Genomic DNA, 21,660 nt, shown 5'->3' with positions numbered 1-21,660 from the left:
GAAACATGTATGAAGTTGTTGTGCAAGAATAAGGCTATGAAAGGGTTATAAGAACTCATCAATATATGTGTTGGGACCACGCCAGGTGAACTACACGTAGTCCAAAATATCAATATGCATAAGACAAGGACGGGGCGTGGAATGAGACTCAAGTGATTCTAGATCAAGTCATTCTGGATTTGGGTCAGATGCAAATGTTCTACCAAAACAAACATGAGATTGAATGGGGATACCTGCACTACAATGGTCTCTGATTCAGATAAGGACGACGAATCAGCAGAAAATCATACCCATGGGGCGGCCGCAGGGAGTGACCATGCATATTGAGGGAGCGAGCGCGCTAGCAGATTTTGAAATAATTGAGATTGTGGATGACAGCAATCCCTACCCTACGCTCCTGGGAATTGATTGGGCTACTGATATGAATGGGGTAATCAATCTGAAAAAATAGAAAAATGATCTTTGAGAAGAAATCATTACGCGTAATAATATCCCTGGATCCTGCTGAAGGATCGCGCTATACGGAACTAGTCCGCGATTATGACAGTGAAGATGATATGGAATGCATCTATAAAATAACAGTGCAAGACCAAGACTGGGGGATAGGATGGATAGATTACGTGGGATCACGAGAGTTCCTACACTTCGTACTCTGACGAAGAAATAGAAAGCTAGCATAATTGGTTACATGAAGTAACTATGCTGAATTGCAAGATCATGACATGGTCCTTGTGTTGTGTGTCGTCAGAGGTAAGAACTCTGCCTACTTATGATGGACTGAATGAGGTAGATATTGTTTTGGATGCATTTTAAAGGGAGGTTCCAGAAAATAAATGCTTCCAGGCCTTGGACTGGGCACTGCACGCTACGCCTACAAGATGGTGGGGTACACACAAGGGAATTTTTAATGATTGGCGCGAATGTAGGTGGATTATGAGAGCATGATTTGGGAAGCCTACAATGTGACTGACAAACAAGTATGATGGGTAGAATGATCCACGTGCACATTTGGCCAAGTGGATGCAGGCCTATGGAGAAAATCCACAACTTGAATGGGTGCACCTATTCTATCATACCTTAGATGTTATCCCAATGAATTGGTATATAGAAACATAGTTCTACCATGGGACAGGTGAATGGGATATCCTGTGCAAAGGATTCATGATGACATTTAGTTTTGAGGACGGTTTGACGGTATTGATGAAGTTCTACAAGAGGACTATATTTAGGATACCGTAGCATCATTTAGACCTGACGCAACATGAATGGGCTACTCAGCTGACAGTCCACGGCCTGTCCCAACATGGGTACTACAGGCAATTTATTAATCAAAGAATGAAAATTTACATAAGCTTCTCTCATGCACGGATTACCCGAACAATGACCCTCCATGCGCTTTAAATAGAACTCATGGACCAATCGGGTGTCAAGCCACGGATCAAGTGTCGATAATACCGAGGTGAGAGTGAACCGTCGGATCACTACATATCGTGACCGTCGGATTGTAAGTTACAATATGTACAACGGTAAAGAAACACACTTTACCTAACTCTATACCTAACTCTAAACTAGACCAAGTTGAACTTAACTATATCCTATGTGTCGGAATATCCTAACATCCCCCCTTAAGAACAACTTGGGATAGGATTGAAGGATTTACAAATATGACACAATAGGAGAAGGAAGGAGGCACTAGAGCCTATCCCCCCTTAGTGACAACTTCCTGAACTCCAAGCATATATCGAAGTTTAGTGAACTTCGCCTCTGTGAGAGCCTTTGTGAAGATGTCTGCAACTTGATCATCTGTTGGACAATATTGCACTTCAAGAACATGGTCATGAATGAGCTTTCTGATGAAGTGCATGTGTAGTTCGATGTGTTTGCTGCGCTGATGCTGAACTGGATCTTTGCATAGCTGAATGGCACTTTGATTATCACACCAAAGTGTGGTTGGATGCTGCTGCTCAAAGCCAAACTCTGATAGGATCTGACGAAGCCACAAGGCTTCCTTACTAGCTTCCACGGCACCACGATACTCTGCTTCTGCTGACGAAAGAGAAATGGCAGCCTGTTTCTTACAAGCCCATGTAATAGGTCCTGAACCAAGAGTGAAGACATAACCGGCAGTAGACTTCCGATCACACTTTGGTGTGATAATCAAAGTGCCATTCAGCTATGCAAAGATCCAGTTCAGCATCAGCGCAGCAAACACATCGAACTACACATGCACTTCATCAGAAAGCTCATTCATGACCATGTTCTTGAAGTGCAATATTGTCCAACAGATGATCAGGTTGCAGACATCTTCACAAAGGCTCTGCTGTCGTTTCCTAGATCTGCTGTTTTTGACTGCTTTCGGGCCGAGACGACTGCTCTGTTGCGTTCAGAGCATCTGTTCCAGTGAGGAACCCCTTTCGTTTCACGCGAAAAGGTTTCCGGTAGCCCTAGCTGCGTCATTTTTCAGATCGGGAGGTATACAGTGTTTTTTTGCAGTTTACTGTTATTTTCTCTCTGCTTATTTCGGTCTCAGTTTATTTAGCCTTTTTTTAACCGGATCTATACCTTTCATTTCTGTGTATGCTCTTTGCCCTGCGACCCTGTGCGATCTGGGCAAATCAGAAACAGAAAGGAAGGATTTTTCTCATGCGTATGCTCTTTTCCCTGCACCTTAGTGTGATCTCGGAAAATCAGAAACATTGAGAAAAATATTTAGTTTTTCGGCTAAAGCTAACTTTGAGATTTTTTTTTTTAAATTTCTAGTTTTTTTGGCTAAAGCTAACTTCGAGCCGTAAGGTTCGTTTTTCTTTGCATATTCGTGTTGGGTTTTGTGTTTTGTGTTTTGTAGGGAAAAAGAGCTTTCTCAAGGCAAGCACGCAAACCAAGCCCCCCCCCCCCCCCCTCTCTCTCTCTCTCTCTCGCTCTCTCTCTCTCTCTCAAATTTTTTGTATAGATCAATTGGTTCAAAGCTATTTTAAGAGAGTAGAGGTCTTGGGTTCAAGTCTCCATTTTGTGGGGGCGGATTTTTTCATTCCCGCACATTTGCGCACTTTGCCGGCAACGTCAACATTTTGTTTTTTTTCAAAAAGCCATAACTTCTTCATCTGGAAGCCTTTTTCAGAGCCGTTTTTTTTAAAACCGCCTATTTTTTTGAGATCTATCCATTGGAACACTTACTTTCAGCATCTTCAGCTTCAGTTTTTTTTAAAAATGGAAAGTCCATGCCAAGTCATTCTTGACAGCACTAACTACTTCCAATGGGTAGCCTACATGGGAGATTTACTTAGAAGTAAAGGTCTCTACAGAATAGCCACAGACCAAGAAAAGAAACCAAAAGATGAAGACAAGGCGGCAAAATGGGAAAATAGACAAGATCAAGCACGTGGTTTGATAGGGATGTCTGTTTCTCCTGATCTTAGATTCCACATTGCAGAACTTGAGACTCCTCATGAAGCATTAGAAAAACTTGCTAAAGTTTTTGGAATTAAAAATGAAATTAGAGCCCATCAACTTGAAAATGAGCTGCTTACTTTGGATCCTAATAATTTTTCTTGCATAGAAGATTTCTTGTCCAAATTCAAGACCCTTAGATATCTTTTGGAAGGTGTTAAAGTTAAGAAAGAAGATGGTAACCTCATTTATTCCATCCTTACTAAGTTGGGACCAGCCTACTCTGTATTTGTTTCCACTTTCCATTCTACAAGGGAAGCTTTCATTTGTCAAGGACAAGAATACAAGGCCCCTTCCTTTGACTCCTTTTGTGATGCCTTAATAAGAGAACAAGAAAAACTCTTACACCTTGGTCTTCTTAATCTTGGAAACTCTTCCACGAAAGCGTTAGCCGCCCAGCAGCAACCAAATTCAAAGAATCCTAAGAAGTCATATCCTCAAAAGAATGGTCCTAAACCATCTCAGCCTCAAAATGAAAGATCATTTCAGCAAAATGATAAGACCAATAAAAACAAATGGAAGAAGTCTGATAGACATTGTAACTTTTGTAATCGAGATGGCCACTTAGAATCTAAATGCTTTAAGAAGATGGAAGCCTTGGAAGCCGCAATGAAGAAACATAACATCCATGTGGAGCCTACTTCAACTTCAACTTCCGGAATGGCACTTTCTGCATGTCATTATCAATCATCTCAGTCTGGTTATGCATTAAATGTATCTTCTTCTTCTTCTCATTCTCATGAGTGGCTCATTGATTCTGGAGCCTCTTGTCACATGGCCAAAAATCAAGCCATGTTTTCTTCTTTAAATGATTGTAACACCAAAAATATATATATTGGTGATGATAGATCTCTTAATGTTGTAGGGACTGGAACTGTTCATCTAGACAATGGTCAGTTTAATGATGTATTATGTGTTCCAACCTTATCCTGCAACCTTCTATCTGTCTATCAGATAACTCATTCAGGTGAAGGTAAAATTGTTGAATTTTCACCTCATGATGTTGTAATCAAGGATCTAAAAGATCCTAAACAGATTCTAGCTACTGGTCTTGCTGATGATTCCAAAAGGTTGTATAAGTTTCACAACTTTGGGTCATCCAATCTTCCCTCAGTATTTGTTGCTCATAATGATGAAGTGAGCAAACTTTGGCATGAGCGATTTGGTCACTTAAACTATCGCTCCCTTCAGCATCTATGTAAAGAAAATATGGTGACAGGTCTTCCTATGGTATCTTGCAGAGATGGTGTTTGTTCCGGATGTGTACTCGGAAAACATCATCGGGACAGTTTTGACAAACGTGCCTCTTGGCACGCCTCAGCCCCTTTACAGCTTGTGCACAGTGATTTATGTGGTCCTCTTCCTGTTGCTTCATTCTCTGGCTGCAAGTACTTCTTAACTTTCATTGATGATTTCTCCAGACGCACTTGGGTATACTTCTTAAAACTCAAGAGCGAAGTATTTAACACTTTTTTGGCCTTCAAAGCCTTTGTTGAAAAACAATCTGGACATCAAATTCTTAAGCTAAGAACTGATAATGGTGGAGAATATGTTAAAAACACATTCATCAACTTTTGCACCGAAAATGGAATTCAAATGCAACATACTGTTCCATACACTCCACAACAAAATGGTGTAGCTGAAAGGAAAAATCGCACCTTAAAGGAAATGGCTAATTGTATGCTGCAATCTAAAGGACTCAGTCTTAGTTTTTGGGCCGAAGCAATTAATTGTGCAAATTATATAATCAATCGCACTCCTACTAAGGTTCTAGAGAATATCACTCCAGAAGAAGCTTGGAGTTCCATTAAACCAGATGTAAGTCACTTTCGTGTGTTTGGAAGTGAAGCATGGGCCCATATTCCAGATGAAAAGCATAAAGCTTTAGAACCTAAGAGTGAGAAATGTACTTTTGTTGGATATTCTGAAGATGTAAAAGGTTATAGACTTATTCCATTTAAGTCCAAAAATGTTATCATTAGAAGAGATGTAAAATTTGATGAAAATAAATCGGCCTGCGAGCCTAGTCCGGCGGATGTGCCACCTCTTCCTATCTCTTCTACTTTTGAAAACATTTCTTCTTCAGATGATGAAAGCGAGGATGATAATCCTCCCCCACCTTCTCAGGATCCTCAACTTCCAAGATGGGTCCGTGCTACTCGGGATGCAGCAGGTGATCTTGCCGGTGATCCTACAGATCAGCGACGTACACGTTCTCAGTTTGAAAGAGCCTCTTCTTTACTGGCTCAAGCTCCAGTAAATCATGATCCTGACACTTTTGCAGAAGCTTCAGGCCATCCACATTGGGAAGCAGCTATGAATGAAGAATATCATTCATTGATGACAAATGATACATGGGATCTTGTTCCTCTACCAAAGGGACGCAAACTTGTTAGATGTAAATGGGTTTACAGAACCAAGTATGGACCAGATGGGAAAGTTGATAAACATAAAGCTCGTCTCGTTGCTAAGGGCTTTTCACAGGTTGAAGGCATTGACTACACTGAAACCTTCTCCCCTGTTGCCAAAATGAACTCTATCCGCCTTGTTCTTTCCCTTGCTGCCTCTTTAAAATGGGAAGTCCATCAGATGGATGTTAAATCTGCCTTCTTGCATGGGGACTTGCAGGAAGAAATCTATATGGAACAACCCATTGGCTTCATACAAACAGACTCCAGCCTTGTTTGTCGACTTAAGAAATCCCTTTATGGCCTCAAGCAAGCTCCTCGGGCTTGGTATGCCAAAATGGATAGCTTTCTTTTAGAATCTGGCTTTTCTAGGTGTCATTCTGACAATACTGTCTACACCAAGAAAGTGGGCAACTCTCTTATCATCCTTGTTCTTTATGTTGATGATCTTATTCTTACTGGTAGTGATCCCAACCTTATAAACCATGTGAAGTCAAGCCTTAAAAAGAAATTTGAAATGACAGACTTAGGCCACTTACACTATTTTCTCGGTCTTCAAGTCTTGCAATCCCAAGAGGGTATTTTCCTTTCCCAGTCCAAGTATGCTTGTGATATTCTTCGTCATTTTCACATGGAAGACTGTAAGCCAGCCCCTTCTCCCTTTCAGTCTGGAGTCAAACTTTCAGTCTCTTGTACTTCTCCTGAAGTTGATGCTACCTTATACCGTCAACTTGTCGAAAAACTCTTGTATTTAACCCATACTCGTCCTGATCTTTCCTTTGCTGTTGGCCTTGTTGCTCGTTTTATGCAAAACCCCCGTGAAAGTCATTGGAAAGCAGCTAAAAGAATACTTCGTTATGTTCGAGGTACAGTACAGTTTGGGATTCATTACAGTGCCAAAGCAGCTCCTCTGTTAGTTGGTTTCACTGATTCTGATTGGGCTGGTGACCCTGATGATCGGAAGTCTACTGCCGGTTATGTCTTCACTCTTGGTTCAGGACCTATTACATGGGCTTGTAAGAAACAGGCTGCCATTTCTCTTTTGTCAGCAGAAGCAGAGTATCGTGGTGCCGTGGAAGCTAGTAAGGAAGCCTTGTGGCTTCGTCAGATCCTATCAGAGTTTGGCTTTGAGCAGCAGCATCCAACCACACTTTGGTGTGATAATCAAAGTGCCATTCAACTATGCAAAGATCCAGTCCAGCATCAGCGCAGCAAACACATTGAACTACACATGCACTTCATCAGAAAGCTCATTCATGACCATGTTCTTGAAGTGCAATATTGTCCAACAGATGATCAGGTTGCAGACATCTTCACAAAGGCTCTCACAGAGGCGAAGTTCACTAAACTTCGATATATGCTTGGAGTTCAGGAAGTTGTCACTAAGGGGGGATAGGCTCTAGTGCCTCCTTCCTTCTCCTATTGTGTCATATTTGTAAATCCTTCAATCCTATCCCAAGTTGTTCTTAAGGGGGGATGTTAGGATATTCCGACACATAGGATATAGTTAAGTTCAACTTGGTCTAGTATAGAGTTAGGTTAGAGTTAGGTAAAGTGTGTTTCTTTACCGTTGTACATTTTGTAACTTACAATCCGACGGTCACGATATGTAGTGATCCGACGGTTCACTCTCACCTCGGTATTACCGACACTTGATCCGTGGCTTGACACCCGATTGGTCCATGAGTTCTATTTAAAGCGCATGGAGGGTCATTGTTCGGGTAATCCGTGCATGAGAGAAGCTTATGTAAATTTTCATTCTTTGATTAATAAATTGCCTGTAGTACCCACGTTGGGACAGGCCGTGGACTGTTTCCCTCCTTGCACTCTGAGGGTTTTAACCACGTCAAAAATACTGGTGTATTGATTTGAGATCTGGTTGTGAGCGGTGTCCTTTTGGTATTCTTTCTGTGGAACTTACCCTGTAAATTCCTACAAGTCGCACGATGAAATGTTATACTGTAACTGCTAAATAGGAGGACGGGGATCCACAGAAGATTAACATTCCAGAGACAGAAGGCCACCACAAGGTTCAGGGACCGCAGATTGAGAAACCTGATATAACTGTGCCGGTGAGAACTAAATAGGTGAACATTGGTATGGAGGCAGAACCCAAATTCACGAAGATTGGAGACTACTGGGATGACATGGTGGTGGATAAGGTTGCTAAATTACTCCACGAATATAAGGACTTATTCCCTACCAAGTTTATGGATTTGAAAGGGATAATCGGAGATATAGGAGTGATGAAGATCACGTTAAAACCTGATGTGAAGACAGTTAAGCAGAGGCCTTACTACCTAAATCCAAAATACAAGGAGAAGGTTTGCTTAGAGCTAGATAAGATGTTAGTGGCCGAAATAATTGAGCCTGTGGAATAGTCTAATTTGGTAAGCCCAATGGTGGTGCAAGAGAAGAAGCAGAAGGATGAGATAAAGATATGTGTAGATCTTAGAAAACTGAGTGACGCTTGTGTGCATGATCCTTTCTCAACTACGTTCACGGATGAAGTGTTGGACAATGTAGGTGGCTAGGAAGCATATTCCTTCACTGATGGGTTCTCTGGGTACCACCAAATAAAAATCTCTCCATAGGATAGGATCAAGACAACCTTCGTGACTGAGTGGGGCTGTTTTCAATACATTGTAATGCCGTTTGGGTTGAAGAATGCACCTACTATCTTTTCGCGAGTGGTTGTCGCGGCATTCAAGGAATTTATTCATAAGTTCCTGGAGGTCTATTTTGATGACTGGACTGTATTTGGGCTAGTTAAGTGCCATGTAGCAAGCTAGCGCTTGAAGTTGGATACATGTCGAAGATACCAGATTGCACTCAACCTCAAGAAGTGTTTATTTTGCATTCCTTTTGGGAACCTATTAGGGCATGTGGTTTGCAGACAAGGGCTGATGGTAGAACCTGCAAAGACCACGATAATTCTAAACTTGGAAGTGCCGATGAGTGTGAAACATATGCGTGCTACTTTGGGACATATGTGTTATTACAAAGAGTTTATCAAAGACTATGCCTAGATAATGGCGCCGATGGAAAAATTGTTGAAGAAGGATGTCTCATTCTGCTAGAACGATGACTGTAAGAAAAGCCAGGATATATTGAAAGAAAAGATGCTTACCGCACAGATTATAGTCTTCCTGAACTGGAAGAAAGAGTTTCATGTACATGTTGATGTGTCATGTATAACACTGGGGGCAGTACTAACACATGATGTTAGAGAAGGCTTGGACCACCCTATCGCGTTTGCAAGCCACTGATTATCCAAAGTATAAAAGAACTATTCCACCACTGAGCATGAGGGGCTAGTTATGGTGTATACGCTCCAGAAGTACCAAGACTACTTGTTGGGAGGCCACTTTAATATTTATACGGATCACTTCATATTAAAGTACCTAGTCAATAAGCTTGTGTTTGGGGGTGAATCTGTAGATGGCTCTTATTGTTCCAAGAATATGATTTTAAGGTTCTTGTGAAGCCTGGATGATTGAATGCGGGACCTGACCACTTGTCACACATCAAGACAGGGGAGGAACCCACTAACATGGAGGCAGGATTACCTGACACGGAGCTATTTGTTGTGCACATCATGGATGGACATTTCGAGGATATAATACAAATCCTAACAACAGGAACTACACCAGAAGGACACTTTGTCTAGTAAAAGAAGGAATTAATAGTGTGCGCAACAGATTTCTCTATCATTGTTGAGCATCTATACAAGATGGGGACTGATGAGATATTGTGAAGGTATGTAACTGAGTTTAAACAAGGTAGAATCCTCACAGATGCTCATGGGGGCACCGCAGGAGGACATTATGCAAGGAGAGAAATCGTGCAAAAGATTCTACGCATAGGCTTGTGGTGGCCAACCCTTCATCAAGATTCAAAAGCATATTGCAAGGTGTGTGATGTATGTCAGTGAACAGGTAAGCCATCACGGAGGGATGAAATGCCTTTGAATCCACAAATAATTTTGCAACCCTTCAAAAAGTGGGCAATAGATTTTGTAGAATCTATTTAGCCCCAAGGAAAGATAGGCATAATGTACATTATCACTGCGACAGAGTACTTTACTTGTTGGGCAGAAGCATAGTTGGTGAACGATTGCACAAGTGCGACTGATGCACAGTTTTTATTTGAGCATGTATTAATGTGATTTGGATGTACAAAGATTTTTATGAGTGATCGGGGTATGCACTTCCTGAATGAGACAATTAGCGCACTAATGAAATAATTCCAGGTGTATCACCAAAAGAGCACACCTTATCACCCACAGGCTAACGGGACAGTGGAGGCATTCAAAAAAGTAATGTAGACTGCAATTACCAAGGTTTGTGACACTTAGAGAAGTGATTAGGACCTATGCATACCTGCAGTATTATGGGCTTATCGAAGAACATGCAAAAAGCTGACAGGAAAAACCCCTTTTTAGGCTTGTATATGGTGTGGAAGTCGTAATGCCTATGGAATACATTGTGTCTTGTCGATGCATAGCAACACTCATAGGTATGACAGATCATGGAACCCTGGAAGAGAGGCCCACACAGCTACATGAGCTCGAAGAAGAGATATTTTTGGCTAGATTTGACCAACTAGTCCAAAAGCAGCACGAAAAAGCATGGCATGATCAACATATTAAGCTGCACACCTTTAAGGTGAATGACTTGGTGTTGTTGTATGACAGTAAGTTCAATAAATTTCTAGGGAAATTCAGAATGCATTGGTTGGGGCCCTTTGTTATTAAGGATATTACCGACAGTGGCACGATCGAGTTGGTTAAGTTTAATGGAGATCCCTTCCCTATTGGGTTGTGTTATATTCTTTCCATGACTATCCCACATAGTTAACCGGAGGATTAAAAGGGAGGCGGAGCCCCCCCTTCGTTGTGATGATTGTGTAGTGGGGGGGGTCACAAGGGGTTTGAGGGGTGTAGGTAACCCCACTCTATGGGGTCCAGGGTAGCACCCCATAAAATTTTGGTTTTGGAACCTATGTTAGGTTGGGCGGACCCACCTATGGTTTTGTGCATGATTTTCGCACATATTTTTGGATGTGATGGTTTTCGGTCCATGGTTTTGGACGCAATGGTTTTTGGTCCATGGTATTGGATGCTTTGGCATGTATAAATATGTATTATAACATTGAAAGGAAAATAATAATAAAAAATCAAGCTGGTTGTCCCGGTTTTGGGATCCAAGGGAAAATATCTGTGTATATGTGTTTTATGTGTTATGCTCTTGCATTGTTTATTTTCTGTGTTTTTAGAATTCGTATGTAGGTAATTTTATATGGGGTTAAAACCTAGATTTGGTCTGAGAGTTGTTTTGGCTTCAAGGGGATGCCTTTGTTGCTAAGGGGTTTCGCTCAGGCCTATGGTAGACCCTGTTCAGTGGGAGATCTGCGTGATCGATTCTAGTGGTGAAAGAAGATGGTGAGCAGTGGAAAGATAGAGATCGATAAATTTAATGGTCAGAGTCTTGAGTTTTGGAAACTCAAGATGGAGGATCTATTGGTCAATAAAGATCAGAGGATTGTGGTAGATTTTGGTACTAAACCAACGGGAGTGTCTGATGAAGAATGGAAGAAGTTGGATAGAAAGGCAAAGAGCACAATACGATTGTGTGTCTCAGATTCAGTATTGTTGAATGTGTCACGGGAAGCTACGATGAAGGCTTTGTGGGACAAGTTAGGGACTTTGTAACAATCTAATTCTCTGGTAAATAAACTATTTGGTGAGCACCAATATTGCAGCAATAATGCTACAACTCCTGCGCTACCTACTTTACTCTTATCAACCTGGTAGTTCATAACAAACTTGGAAGCGACGGTGCTATATGCACAAGTACGACTTCTTACTGCAGGTTGTCACTTTGTCAAATGGTGCAAGATCACTAGGAGCTCAAGCCAACTTCTATGGATTCTAGAAGAAGCTCTATATGTGATGAAAGGAAAAAAATAGATTGCTCTACTAATGTTATTCTACTTGCAGAAAGGAAGACTGAAATGTAAAGCAAACCAAGGAAATCCTAGTTAACCACTAATCCTACTTTTGTCAAAAGCACTATGAACACCATGAAAAGAATACAATTACCTACTCAACGAAGTAAGCAACATCTACCTAAGCTATTTCTGGAAGTAAATGAGCAAAAAGCATCTTTTTGGATTTTTATGTATTTTTATGTGAATATGTCATGCATGTAATTTATTTGTTTGTGAATGTGGCAGCGAATAGGTGGCGATGGAGGGTAGTTTTGGGACTTGAGAGGATGTATGATGGTGTGGATGGGTCCTAGGAGGTCTCAGGTGGCCTTTTGGAGGCTTTTCCCACACTCTACCTTCAAAATAAATCCTACAGGAAAATCTAGAGGAGGACATAGGAAATCTACAGGAGGAAAACAACATTCAGGAGGCCTACAGGAGGGGGCCAAGAGTAGTTTTCACTATTTTTAGGGTGTGAGAGTGGGTGGAAGAGGTGGATGAAGGTTGGAATGAGGTGTTAGGTGTTGGAAATAATACTGAGAGGGGGGGGTGAATCAGTATTATCATATTAATAAAACTTTTTCATTTCCATAATCAGATTCATATATGCTACTTCCACAACTTCTTATGATTAAGTTAATCGATCTTCAATGAGTGCATTAGAACATTATCAACCATATTATCAGTTAACAGATGCAGAACATAAAGTAGATCATCACACATAAGGCATACAAATGAACACAATGATGTAAGGTGGAAACCCAATGCGGGAGAAAAACCACCTGCTGCAAGTCATCTCAATCTTCTTCTTAATAAGAAAATTCTTTTACAATATTTGTACTGGTGCAGCCTTATACCAGTACGGGAGCTACAACCCCTTTTGCTCTTGTACTAGCCGATCCATTTACTAGTACGCAGGCTACTACCTGCTACAATGCTCCAAAGATTTCCTTTAGCTCTTGTACTAGCTTAGATACTAGTACGTAGGCGCCAGCCTACAATCTTCTCTCCTTCAAGTACCACGTTTCATCAATTTTCATACTGGATACACTGAAGCACAACCCATAAACTGAAAGGCCACATTTCATCCAATTTTCATACTGGACCCAACAACAACATTGAAGCTCAAACAACCTTCTGAAACACCCAATCAACTGAAGTAACCAGATCAACAATAATAGGACCAAACCCAGAATACAACAATGATAAACAAAGATTTTGAGAGAAGGAAGCACCCTGCTCAAATGCTAGCCTGAGTCCCGGACTCACCCTGCTCAACTGCTAGCCTGAGTCCCTGGACTCACCCTGCTCAACTGCTGGCCTGAGTCCCGGACGCACCCTGCTCAACTGCTGGCCTGAGTCCGGACGCACTCTGCTCAACTGCTAGCCTGCGTCCTGGACGCACCTGAAACACTTCGCTCCTGCGTCCCGACGCACCTGAAACGCTTCGCTCCTGCGTCCCGGACGCACCTGAAACACTTCGCTCCTGCGTCCCAGCGCACCTGATCCCTTACTGCACCTGCGTCCCTCCGGGCATAGATGATTTCAAGACTTCAGAAGTAACCCAGACAATCAGATCCACAGATCTGAACATGCGCCGAAAAGATCTCAGTCCATCAGTAGATTCGCCTTGTTTAGATCTAGACCAGATCTAGCCCTCATAAGATATTCAACACAAGACTTGCCAAATCCAAATGATCTCCTTTGCTTTATATAGGCAAGCTCCTCCTCAAAACATGGAACAATACCACGAGCCGACACCATAGAAACACAAAACCGTCGGCTAGATACCACACAAGAAACCCCCACGTGCTTTTCTCTGCCTTGAAATGTGTGCACTGGGTGGACGCACCCCCTGAACGGCTGGCCTGCGTCCCTGGACGCAGTTTCTGCATGGTGTACCTGCGGGTACGCACCTTCTGAACTGGCTTCCTGCGTCCTTCATAATTTTTCAATAAAATGAGAGCTGATCATCAACTTCTGCTGCTGACTTGAAGAATAGTGAACTATCACCTGAATGGGTTGCCATCAAGGACAACACTTTAGCCATAATGCCAACAATCTCCCCCTTTGGACTTGATGGCAAAGCTTACTAAGAACTTGCCATTTGATTCCTTTGAGCTGTCCTGCATCTATGTATTATGTTACATCTGATATCTCTTCTGAATGAATATAAGTGAGATGGTCTTCTATGAGGGGGTTTTCCATCAAGTACAACACATGCATCATAATGCCAACAATCTCCCCCTTTGGACTTGATGGCAACAACACCAGATCACTCTCCCCCTTTGACATTAAGGGCAAAGGGGTATGCTCCCCCTAAGAACATGCTCCCTTTGACTATAAACCAGATCTGCTGAAGTCTCTGAATGAGCTCCCCCTTTGAATATGACATGGTGCTCCAATCTAATAATGGTCTTTCTGAGAACAAGCTGAGATGTCTGCTCTGCTATATAGTGTTGTTCATGCTCAAGCTCCCCCTGACTGTAAGCAAGGTCTGCAAAAAGATGTTCTACAAGAAGAACATGACTCTATAAAATACATACATCCATCACCCATCACAATAAGGATCATCTATCCAACCAAGTGGGAATACATCAGAAATATGAAAACCAAATACATTACATCTTCATCCTATGCATAGTGGGGGGACATAGGCCGTTACATGACCTGAAGAGATGACGATAATAGATAGACTATTACAACATGAGTCTTGCTACGACCTTCCAAACATCTAAAGATCATGACAAACAACAGCACTGTATAATCTGCTCCATAGTATCTGTCAACAGCAACTCATAACCATCCAGATCTACATGAATCAAGAGCCATCAAATGAAAGCATCAGCATCAATCAAAATATGTATGAATAATCATCCCTGTATCCAGCCAACAATCCTCATCCATTTGTGCCAAGAAAGAAATCATGCATCTTGCTCATGTCAACATCATCATGAAATGCATATGAGTAACTCATCATCATCATGTCTCCAACAATCATCCACGAAGTCAGCCAACCTCATCCATATATGTGCCAAGGATAATAAAGACTTCAAGCAAACATCATTAGAGAATCAACCATACATCTGATCATGTGACCAACTCATAATAGCAAGATGAATCATAAGCATTGTCACCAAGGACCATAATGCCAACAATGAATTTAGGACATATGCTCCCCCTGAACCAGTGCCATCTGTTAAATCTGATCATGCATATCAAGAAGAATCAGCCAATAAATGCTTTGAGACAGGTACGCACTTCATCTTCTGCTGCGCTGCGTCCTGTTGCTGCAGGGACGCACCCAAAAACACTATCGCGCCGCGTACTTTTACTCAGGGACGCACCCAAAATTACTATCGCGCCGCGTCCTTTTGCTTCATGGACGCACCTGATCCTCAGTCGCTCTGCGTCCCCACGCAGATCTTCAGTTACTGAACTGAGTCCTGGACGCACCTGGACTTGGTCTGGCCTGCGTCCGCACGCAGGTCTCCTGTTACTGCACTGCGTCCTGTACTTTCAGCTTCCTTTGATTCTGGTATGTCTGTACATTGTACTGTGCCATCCTTTTCTGACTGTACTTCATTTTTCCTCCATATCTTCAAGCGTGATGATGACATTTTCTCCTTTTGATATGGTGCCCAAACTTTGTTCCTGCATTCCTTGGCTATATGTCCAAGCTTGTTACATGCATAACATCTTACATGTTTCATATTCCTCCTGTAACAATCAGTAGCTTTGTGACCAAACATATTGCAAGCAAAGCAATATCCATAAAAGTACCTTGATTGAGATGACCTTTCTGCATAATGGTCTTGAACTCTTCTTCTTCTACATCTAGCTGCAACATGTCCAAGATTATGACATACATAACATTCAACATTATTCATAGGAGGAGTAAAGGATTTTCTTTGAGGAATCTCTTTCCTTGGTTGATGATGAGATTGATCTTTCACTTCTTCGTTGATCACTTTAGATTTCCTTTTAGAGTTTCTTGCCTCACCTTGTGAACTAGATTCACCTTCAACAGATTCATGGAAACCAAGACCAGTCTTTATAGCAGGGGACCTTTGACTACTAAGAATATCATCCAATACTTTAGAGCTATCTTGAAATCGTAAAAGCTTATCCTTTTCTTCTAGTTTACCTTTCAAGATATTTACCTCAACCTGAAGCTGTTCTTCCTTTTCAAGAGATTTCTTTTTCAAAACTTCTTCAGCTTTCCTTCCTTCTTCCATTTGTTCCCTTAGTTTGAGAATCTCCTTTTCTTGTTCTTCATTCAGATCCTGCTGCATTTGACGAACTCGGAAGGCACATTCTAGTTGAGATTTTAAGCTGATGACTTCGTTTTCTTGTTTTTCAATAGCTTGGAGAAGGTCTGTATTCTGCTTCTTTGATTCTTCAAGATCTCCTTTTAGTGAGAGGATTGTAGCTTCAAGATTTTCATAATAACTGGATCGATCTCTGAGCTCCTTGATTGTTGTGTTCTTTTCAATGACTTCATTCTTTAGAGATGTTGCTTCATCCTACAACTTTTGATACTTTTCCTTGCATAACTTGAGGGCACCATTCTTTACGTCAAAACGTTTTTCTTGTTCAATAATTTTGTTTGTCAACCTGTTAAGTTCTGCCTCTATTTGACATCTTTCTTGCTCACCCACAAGAGCAAGTTCAGTAGTCTCACTATCACTTTCATCTCTTTCACAAGGAAATATAGCTGGAACATCAGATGATAACACATTCATACCTGATAATGATTCTGAATCTGAAGAGCTTCTTATGCCTAATCCCCAATCGATTCTTCCACTATCATTGTTCTTCTGAGATGACTTCTTTTTCTTATGAGCTTTCTTCTTAAGCTTCTTTTCCATTGTTCCACGGATCTCCTTCAAGCGATCAAGCTTCTATCAAAGGACCTGGCTCTGATACGAATTGTTGGAAATAATACTGAGAGGGGGGGGGTGAATCAGTATTATCATATTAATAAAACTTTTTCATTTCCATAATCAGATTCATATATGCTACTTCCACAACTTCTTATGATTAAGTTAATCGATCTTCAATGAGTGCATTAGAACATTATCAACCATATTATCAGTAACATAAAGTAGATCATCACACATAAGGCACACACATGAACACAATGATGTAAGGTGGAAACCCAATGCGGGAGAAAAACCACCTGCTGCAAGTCATCTCAATCTTCTTCTTAATAAGAAAATTCTTTTACAATATTTGTACTGGTGCAGCCTTATACCAGTACGGGAGCTACAACCCCTTTCGCTCTTGTACTAGCCGATCCATTTACTAGTACGCAGGCTACTACCTGCTACAATGCTCCAAAGATTTCCTTTAGCTCTTGTACTAGCTTAGATACTAGTACGTAGGCGCCGGCCTACAATCTTCTCTCCTTCAAGTACCACGTTTCATCAATTTTCATACTGGATACACTGAAGCACAACCCATAAACTGAAAGGCCACATTTCATCCAATTTTCATACTGGACCCAACAACAACATTGAAGCTCAAACAACCTTCTGAAACACCCAATCAACTGAAGTAACCAGATCAACAATAATAGGACCAAACCCAGAATACAACAATGATAAACAAAGATTTTAAGAGAAGGAAGCACCCTGCTCAACTGCTAGCCTGAGTCCCGGACTCACCCTGCTCAACTGCTAGCCTGAGTCCCTGGACTCACCCTGCTCAACTGCTGGCCTGAGTCCCGGACGCACCCTGCTCAACTGCTGGCCTGAGTCCGGACGCACTCTGCTCAACTGCTAGCCTGCGTCCTGGACGCACCTGAAACACTTCGCTCCTGCGTCCCGGCGCACCTGAAACGCTTCGCCCCTGCGTTCCGGACGCACCTGAAACACTTCGCTCCTGCGTCCCGGCGCACCTGATCCCTTACTTCACCTGCCTCCCTCCGGGCATAGATGATTTCAAGACTTCAGAAGTAACCCAGACAATCAGATCCACAGATCTGAACATGCGCCGAAAAGATCTCGGTCCATCAGTAGATTCGCCTTGTTTAGATCTAGACCAGATCTAGCCCTCATAAGATATTCAACACAAGACTTGCCAAATCCAAATGATCTCCTTTGCTTTATATAGGCAAGCTCCTCCTCAAAACATGGAACAATACCACGAGCCGACACCATAGAAACACAAAACCGTCGGCTAGATACCACACAAGAAACCCCCACGTGCTTTTCTCTGCCTTGAAATGTGTGCACTGGGTGGACGCACCCCCTGAACGGCTGGCCTGCGTCCCTGGACGTAGTTTCTGCATGGTGTACCTGCGGGTACGCACCTTCTGAACTGGCTTCCTGCGTCCTTCATAATTTTTCAATAAAATGAGAGCTGATCATCAACTTCTGCTGCTGACTTGAAGAATAGTGAACTATCACCTGAATGGGTTGCCATCAAGGACAACACTTTAGCCATAATGCCAACAATCTCCCCCTTTGGACTTGATGGCAAAGCTTACTAAGAACTTGCCATTTGATTCCTTTGAGCTGTCCTGCATCTATGTATTATGTTACATCTGATATCTCTTTTGAATGAATATAAGTGAGATGGTCATCTATGAGGGGGTTTGCCATCAAGTACAACACATGCATCATAATGCCAACAATCTCCCCCTTTGGACTTGATGGCAACAACACCAGATCACTCTCCCCCTTTGACATCAAGGGCAAAGGGGTATGCTCCCCCTATGAACATGCTCCCTTTGACTATAAACCAGATCTGCTGAAGTCTCTGAATGAGCTCCCCCTTTGAATATGACATGGTACTCCAATTTGATAATGGTCTTTCTGAGAACAAGCTGAGATGTCTGCTCTGCTATATAGTGTTGTTCATGCTCAAGCTCCCCCTGACTGTAAGCAAGGTCTGCAAAAAGATGTTCTACAAGAAGAACATGACTCTATAAAACACATACATCCATCACCCATCACAATAAGGATCATCTATCCAACCAAGTGGGAATACATCAGAAATATGAAAACCAAATACATTACATCTTCATCCTATGCATACTGGGGGGACATAGGCCGTTACATGACCTGAAGAGATGACGATAATAGATAGACTATTACAACATGAGTCTTGCTACGACCTTCCAAACATCTAAAGATCATGACAAACAACAGCACTGTATAATCTGCTCCATAGTATTTGTCAACATCAACTCATAACCATCCAGATCTACATGAATCAAGAGCCATCAAATGAAAGCATCAGCATCAATCAAAATATGTATGAATAATCATCCCTGTATCCAGCCAACAATCCTCATCCATTTGTGCCAAGAAAGAAATCATGCATCTTGCTCATGTCAACATCATCATGAAATGCATATGAGTAACTCATCATCATCATGTCTCCAACAATCATCCACGAAGTCAGCCAACCTCATCCATATATGTGCCAAGGATAATAAAGACTTCAAGCAAACATCATTAGAGAATCAACCATACATCTGATTATGTGACCAACTCATAATAGCGAGATGAATCATAAGCATTGTCACCAAGGACCATAATGCCAACAATGAATTTAGGACATATGCTCCCCCTGACCCAGTGCCATCTGTTAAATCTGATCATGCATATCAAGAAGAATCAGCCAATAAATGCTTTGAGACAGGTACGCACTTCATCTTCTGCTGCGCTGCGTCCTGTTGCTGCAGGGACGCACCCAAAAACACTATCGCGCCGCGTACTTTTACTCAGGGACGCACCCAAAATTACTATCGCGCCGCGTCCTTTTGCTTCATGGACGCACCTGATCCTCAGTCGCTCTGCGTCCCCACGCAGATCTTCAGTTACTGAACTGCGTCCTGGACGCACCTGGACTTGGTCTGGCCTGCGTCCGCACGCAGGTCTCCTGTTACTGCATTGCGTCCTGTACTTTCAGCTTCCTCTGATTCTGGTATGTCTGTACATTGTACTGTGCCATCCTTTTCTGACTGTACTTCCTTTTTCCTCCATATCTTCAAGCGTGATGATGACATTTTCTCCTTTTGATATGGTGCCCAAACTTTGTTCCTGCATTCCTTGGCTATATGTCCAAGCTTGTTACATGCATAACATCTTACATGTTTCATATTCCTCCTGTAACAATCAGTAGCTTTGTGACCAAACATATTGCAAGCAAAGCAATATCCATAAAAGTACCTTGATTGAGATGACCTTTTCTGCATAATGGTCTTGAACTCTTCTTCTTCTACATCTAGTTGCAACATGTCCAAGATTATGACATACATAACATTCAACATTATTCATAGGAGGAGTAAAGGATTTTCTTTGAGGAATCTCTTTCCTTGGTTGATGATGAGATTGATCTTTCACTTCTTCGTTGATCACTTTAGATTTCCTTTTAGAGTTTCTTGCCTCACCTTGTGAACTAGATTCACCTTCAACAGATTCATGGAAACCAAGACCAGTCTTTATAGCAGGGGACCTTTGACTACTAAGAATATCATCCAATACTTTAGAGCTATCTTGAAATCGTAAAAGCTTATCCTTTTCTTCTAGTTTACCTTTCAAGATATTTACCTCAACCTGAAGTTGTTCTTCCTTTTCAAGAGATTTCTTTTTCAAAACTTCTTTAGCTTTCCTTCCTTCTTCCATTTGTTCCCTTAGTTTGAGAATCTCCTTTTCTTGTTCTTCATTCAGATCCTGCTGCATTTGACGAACTCGGAAGGCACATTCTAGTTGAGATTTTAAGCTGATGACTTCGTTTTCTTGTTTCTCAATAGCTTGGAGAAGGTCTGTATTCTGCTTCTTTGATTCTTCAAGATCTCCTTTTAGTGAGAGGATTGTAGCTTCAAGATTTTCATAATAACTGGATCGATCTCTGAGCTCCTTGATTGTTGTGTTCTTTTCAATGACTTCATTCTTTAGAGATGTTGCTTCATCCTGCAACTTTTGATACTTTTCCTTGCATAACTTGAGGGCACCATTCTTTACGTCAAAACGTTTTTCTTGTTCAATAATTTTGTTTGTCAACCTGTTAAGTTCTACCTCTATTTGACATCTTTCTTGCTCACCCATAAGAGCAAGTTCAGTAGTCTCACTATCACTTTCATCTCTTTCACAAGGAAATATAGCTGGAACATCAGATGATAACACATTCATACCTGATAATGATTCTGAATCTGATTCTGAATCTGAAGAGCTTCTTATGCCTAATCCCCAATCGATTCTTCCACTATCATAGTTCTTCTGAGATGACTTCTTTTTCTTATGAGCTTTCTTCTTAAGCTTCTTTCCCATTGTTCCATGGATCTCCTTCAAGCGATCAAGCTTCTATCAAAGGACCTGGCTCTGATACGAATTGTTGGAAATAATACTGAGAGGGGGGGGTGAATCAGTATTATCATATTAATAAAACTTTTTCATTTCCATAATCAGATTCATATATGCTACTTCCACAACTTCTTATGATTAAGTTAATCGATCTTCAATGAGTGCATTAGAACATTATCAACCATATTATCAGTTAACAGATGCAGAACATAAAGTAGATCATCACACATAAGGCACACATATGAACACAATGATGTAAGGTGGAAACCCAATGCGGGAGAAAAACCACCTGCTGCAAGTCATCTCAATCTTCTTCTTAATAAGAAAATTCTTTTACAATATTTGTACTGGTGCAGCCTTATACCAGTACGGGAGCTACAACCCCTTTTGCTCTTGTACTAGCCGATCCATTTACTAGTACGCAGGCTACTACCTGCTACAATGCTCCAAAGATTTCCTTTAGCTCTTGTACTAGCTTAGATACTAGTATGTAGGCG

The sequence above is a fragment of the Pinus tabuliformis genome, chromosome X (genome assembly GCF_031772625.1).
Source record: "Pinus tabuliformis cultivar Carrire ecotype Pingquan chromosome X, CPIR1, whole genome shotgun sequence".
NCBI classification, from domain to species: domain Eukaryota; kingdom Viridiplantae; phylum Streptophyta; class Pinopsida; order Pinales; family Pinaceae; genus Pinus; species Pinus tabuliformis.
The sequence above is the reverse complement of the archived record's forward strand: the minus strand, read 5'-3'. Positions refer to the sequence as shown.